This window comes from Triticum dicoccoides, chromosome 5B (genome assembly GCF_002162155.2).
Source record: "Triticum dicoccoides isolate Atlit2015 ecotype Zavitan chromosome 5B, WEW_v2.0, whole genome shotgun sequence".
In the NCBI taxonomy this organism is placed as follows: Eukaryota; Viridiplantae; Streptophyta; class Magnoliopsida; order Poales; family Poaceae; genus Triticum; species Triticum dicoccoides.
The window spans coordinates 552611837-552618402 of NC_041389.1; positions in this window are offsets into that span (position 1 = coordinate 552611837).

Consider the following 6566-nt stretch of genomic DNA (forward strand, 5'->3'; position numbering starts at 1 on the left):
CATGACCCAGAAACCGCCGGTGATAGGGAGCCTTGATGCATATAGTTGCCCCTATATATCCGTTTCCAATGTCTCACATATCCGAAACGCTTCATCCTTGCTACTCGTTTTTGCTCGCATTGCCATCGTAGTCGGAGTTTTGTGGTTTTACCTAAAACCAAGCAGATTCCAGGCATGGGAGTTTTCTAGGCACGTACCAAACTGGCTCTATGTTTACAATGCCAGGCACATCACAAACAGTTCATGATTATAAACAGTGTACGATAGGTAGAGATTCACACACATTTAGTTTTCCCGCACTGTATGTGATAGTGTCTGAGAGACACGCTTTGCAAACAGCAACTGTGTGCATGTTATACATGTTTCCACTCTGTGAACCGTGTCAGATTATGATGTATATCGCACACGACGTGCTTTATTAACCGTGTGCGCCGTAATGGCATGCACACCATAATTTCGCCCTAATTTAATTGCTGCTATTCAAAATTGTACCTAATTTAAACTTGAAAGTAGGCTATAGCTTTATTCATATCCATCAGGTTCAAACAACCAATGGATTATTCAATTCACAGGTACATATGTTTAAGAATTACATAACACTACTAGGGAAAACCCTAGCAGTAGCGTGGGTATTTTGCCTATCAGTAGCACGGGACGTCGCGCTACTGATAAGGCGCTACAGCTAAAGTGTAGCAGTAGCGCCTGTCATCCCACGCTACTGGTATACATGGCTAGCAGTAGCGTGCTTTATGTAAGAGCATTGCTGCTAATATCTGCAGCACTTTTTAGAAGTAAGCGCTACTGGTAAGGGAGCGCTACTGCTAACTTTGTTCCCCTCGCTACTGCTAGTTTTATTAGTTTCTGTTTTTTATGCATATTTGTTTTGTATTTGAATAGGCTTTATGCAATAATTTTAGCATATCATACACACACAAATGTAATCATAGCATATACATACAAATAGTCTCATCAAATCTTGTCATCGTAATAATCATCATCCAACACCAAGTGGTCTCTCGTCATCATCTCAAAAATAGCGATACAAGTCTTGATTACTTGCAACTACATCGTCATCCATCTAAACAATGATATACACGAGAAGAGCTACACTATGAGTGAGAGCGGAACTATGAAGTACATGAGTTCATATCCCTCTCTCGCATTAGCATGAACCTAAACTAACTACTGGCTGTCGCTCGGAAACCGGAAACTGGTACACCTGGGCATGACACTCCGGCCACTCGTCGTATACTCCTGGTGTAGCACTTCTTCGCCATCGATGATCTATGCACCTACATCATCACATGAGTCGATGATATGCAACATATATAGTTTAGCAAAAGAAAGAGACGGACTTGGAAAAATAGAAGCAACATATCATAAGCATAAATAACAAAGTTCATCGTACCCAAAATGCCCTAACTAGAGTGATCTTCGCTAGTCGAGGAGGAGGATGGTTTAATTACATCACAAATAAAGTTTCGCCGTGCATAACTCAAAGTTTTGTCATACAGAAAGTATGGACTAAACGTACACACATTTTCATATATATATCGACAATCACTCCAACATGTCATGGCATCCATCCATGTCAGGGAGAAAGTCCCTGAGCTTAGTGAAAGGCTTCATGTCGAGACGCTGAGAGGCTACGCGTGTTCGGACGTCTTCCCGTGACATTTCTCCTTCTTCATAGAACATCCCTGTTTTTTCGAGGACCTCCTTCATGATGATTTGGGCAAGTTCTCGCTGGATGTGATAGAACTCAGCTCGAAGTCGATGATCCTCGATATCTCCTATGTGCTTTGCCCATTGCAGAATATTGGCATCGCCGGATTTAGGTGACTTGCGAAGTTTCTAGTGATCCCGTCTGTACTCCAGCATGTGGTGTAGGACATAGAATCCATCATTAAGAGAATCACTCGGTTGCTGGATGCACCAGAAGTTGGTCTTATGGCTGAAGGCGGGTCTGCCGTGCCTTGTCTTCTTGTCGTTGACCTCCCCACCCCCTTTGCCACAGTAAAAGATAGCACTGTCGAGAACAGACTTGATGTGGGTGTAATACTTTTTGGTAATGTTCTTCGACGAGTCCAAGTAAAGAGCGTGGGAGTATCGGGGGTAGAGGATGATGAGGACGACGCGCCCGCCGCTGCGCAAAATAAGTACACCTCAAATTAATTAGCCTCCACCATGGAAATGAATGATTGAAATTGAAGGAAGGATATCCGCGCGGATGACTTACAGGGGATGATAAGGCACGAGAATCGCCTCCTTGTCCTTATTGGCGAGCATGAAATTGATGAGGTACTCCATCGCGAATTCTTGGTGCTTTCCGCAGATTGCCAAGAAGCTCTCGTGCATGAAGTACGAGTCAGCGACACAGATAAAAGGTATCTACTCAACCCCGCTGAGGTAGTTCATGTTCAAGGCATAAAGGCAGACAAATGTAAAATCCAGCTTCTTCCAGTGATACATGTCGAAGAGGTAATGGAATCGAAGGAAGAACTTGTCCGCGGGGAATGTGTCGACGTACGACAATTGCTGCGGCACGTTAACCACTTAGAGTGGGTATCCTGGATTTTTTGAGGCGATGAGGCCTTTCTCTCTCCGCATCACATCGTCATGAAGTCTCCTTACATCGCCGAATCTAGCCCCTATCGGTGCTTCAGGTGGGATTGGTTCACCGGCGATATGCCATTTTGCTGCACCGGGGACGGTCTTGAACCCGAGGCTGCTAAGGCGGCTGGATCATAGAATCATGTTTTTTGCCTTTCCTCAGTCTCTTCCTAGACTTCTTTGGTACCAGAAGGTTGTGCATAATACGTTCAGAATCTGGAGGCGACAATTCAGGCACCAACTCATGATGCTCAAACCCTAAGTAGGCGCCAGTATTGACATATTTTTGAGTGTCATCGTCATCCTCATCCTCATCTATGGCGACGTCACCAATGACTAATGGAGCCTCTTCCTCAACCCCTCCACTATCACCCAGCACGACATCCAACGCTAATTGAGTAGGTGAGGTGTTGATGTTCATACCTAACTGCGTGCTCGTGGGTGTGCTCCCGGCCGCCTCCAGACGAAGCAGACTTTTTGGCCACAACAGGACCCACCCGTTGCAACAATCACTGATACGTCTCCAACGTATCTATAATTTTTGATTGTTCCATGCTATTATATTACCCGTTTTGGATGTTTACGGGCTTTACTTTACACTTTTATACCATTTTTGGGACTAACCTACTAACCGGAGGCCCAGCCCGAATTGCTGTTTTTTTGCCTATTTTAGTATTTCGAAGGAAAGGAATATCAAACGGAGTCCAAACGGAATGAAACCTTTGGGAGCAATCTTTTTGGAACAAATGTGATCCAGGGGACTTGGAGTGGACGTCAAGCAACCGAGGAGGCGGCCACGAGGGTGCCCGGTGCGCCCCCACCCTCATGGGCCCCTCGAGCCTCCACCGACCTACTTCTTCCTCCTATACATACCCACGTACCCTGAAACCATCGAGGAGCACCATGAAAAACTATTTCCACCGCAGCAACCTTCTGTATCCGCGAGATCTTATCCTGGAGCCTTCATCGGTGCTCCACCAGAGGGGGAATTGACCATGGAGGGCCTCTACATCATCTCCAAGGCCCTTCCAATGAGTTGTGAGTACTTTACCACAGACCTTTGGGTCCATAGTTATTAGCTAGATGGCTTCTTCTCTCTCTCTGAATCTCAATACAAAGTTCTCCTTGATCTTCTTGGAGATCTATTCGATGTAACTCTTTTGCGGTGTGTTAGTCGAGATCTGATGAATTGTGGGTTTATGATCAAGTTTATCTATGAGAAATATTTGAATCTCATCTGAATTCTTTTATGTGTGATTAAGTTATCTTTGCATGTCTCTTGGAATTATCAGTTTGGTTTGGCCTACTAGATTGATCTTTCTTGCAATGGGAGAAGTGCTTAGCTTTGGGTTCAATCTTGCGGTGTCCTTTACCAGTGACAACAGGGGCAACAAGGCACATATTGTATTGTTGCCATCGAGGATAAAAAGATGGGGTTTATATCATATTGCATGAGTTTATTCCTCTACATCATGTCATCTTTCTTAATGCGTTACTCTGTTCTTTATGAACTTAATACTCTAGATGCAGGCAGGAGTCGGTCGATGTGTGGAGTAATAGTAGTAGATGCAGGCAGGAGTCGGTCTACTTGTCACGGATGTGATGCCTATATACATGATCATGCCTAGATAATCTCATAACTATGCGCGTAATTTGTTCACCCACTGTAATACTTATGCTATCTTGAGAGAAGCTGCTAGTGAAACATATGTCCCCCGTGTCTATCTTTTATCATATAAGTTTACCATCTACTTTTATTTACATCTTTACTTTTCCAATCTATATCATAAAAATACCAAAAATATTAATCTTATCATATTATCTCTATCAGATCTCACTTTCGCAAGTGGCCGTGAAGGGATTGACAACCCCTTTATTGCGCTGGTTGCGAGGTTCTTGTTTGTTTGTGTAGGTGTGTGGGACTTTTGAGGAGCCTCCTACTTGATTGATACCTTGGTTCTCAAAAACTGAGGGAAATACTTCCGCTACTTTGCTGCATCACCCTTTCCTCTTCAAGGAAAACCAACGCAAGCTCAAGACATAGGAAGAAGGATTTCTGGCGCTGTTGCCGGGGAGGTCTTCGCTCAAGTCAAGACATACCAAGTACCCATCACAAACTCATCTCCCTCGCATTACATTATTTGCCATTTGCCTCTCATTTTCGTCTCCCCCACTTCACCCTTACCGTTTTATTCGCCCTCTCTTTCGCAATCTCCTCTCTCTTTTGCTGGCCTTTTTGTTTGCTTGCGTGTTGGATTGCTGTTCGCGATGGCGCAAGATAATACCAAATTGTGTGACTTTTCCAATACCAATAATAATGATTTCCTTAGTACTCCGATTGCTCCTCTTAATGATGTTGAGTCTTGTGAAATCAATGCTGCTTTGCTAAATCTTGTTATGAAAGATCAATTCTTCGGCCTTCCTAGTGAAGATGCCGCTACCCATCTAAACAACTTTGTTGATTTGTGTGAGATGCAAAAGAAGAAAGATACGGATAATGATATTGTTAAATTGAAGTTATTTCCGTTTTCACTTAGAGATCGTGCTAAGAGTTGGTTTTCGTCTTTGCCTAAGAATAGTATTGATTCTTGGAATAAGTGCAAAGATGCTTTTATCTCTAAGTATTTTCCTCCCGCTAAGATCATCTCTCTTAGGAACAATATTATGAACTTTAAACAACTTGATCATGAGAATGTTGCCCAATCTTGGGAGATAATGAAATTAATGATTCGCAATTGCCCTACTCATGGTTTGAATTTATGGATGATCATAATTTTTTCAATTCGCAATCACCTTAGGAGAAGCTACTAAACTCCTTGATAACATTATGGCTAATTATTCTCAATGGCACACTGAAAGATCTACTATTAAAAAAGTGCATTCTATAGAAGAAATTAATGTTTTGAGTGGAAAGATGGATGAACTTATGAAATTGTTTGCTACTAAGAGTGCTCCTATTGATCCCAATGATATGCCTTTGTCTACTTTGATTGACAATAATAATGAATCTATGGATGTGATTTTTTTGGTAGGAATATTTTTGGTAACAATTCTTATAGAGGAAACTTTAATCGTAGACCATTCCCTAGTAATTCCTCTAATAATTAGGGAAATTCCTACAATAATTCTTATGATAATTTTAATAAGATTCCCTTTGGTTTTGAGAATAGTGTTAAATAATTTATGATCTCTCAAAAGAATTTTAATGCTTTGCTTGAAGAAAAATTGCTTAAAGTTGATGATTTGGCTAGGAATGTTGATAGACATTCGCTTGATGTTGATTCTTTGAAACTTAGATCTACTCCTCCTAAGCATGATATCTATGAGTCTCTCAAAGATATGATAATTTCCATTGATGACTGCAAATAAAGAACCGCTAAATTGCGTGCTAAGAAAGATTGCTTTGTAAAAGCGTGTTCATCTAGTTTCCATGAAAATAATGACGAAGATCTAAAAGTTATTGATGTGTCCCCTATTAAATCTTTGTTTTGCAATATGAATCTTAATAATTATGGGATTGGATATGAGTCAACTTTATTTAAAAGGTGTCCCAATGATTCAGCTTTTTTAGATCTTGATGCTAAATTTGGTAAATGTGGGATTGGAGAGGTCAAGACTTTAAATAGCGTTGAACCCACTATCTTGGATTTCAAGGAATTTAATTATGATAATTGTTATTTAGTAGATTGTATTTCCTTGTTGCAATCCGTGTTGAATTCTCCTCATGCTTATAGTCAAAATAAAGCTTTTACCAAACATATTGTTGATGCCTTGATGCAATCTTATGAGGAAGAACTTAATTTGGAAGTTTCTATACCTAGAAAACTTTATGACGAGTGGGAACCTACTATAAAGATTAAAATTAAAGATCATGAGTTCTATGCTTTTTGTGATTTGGGTGCTAGTGTTTTCACGATTCCGAAAACTTTATGTGATATTATAGGTTTCCATGA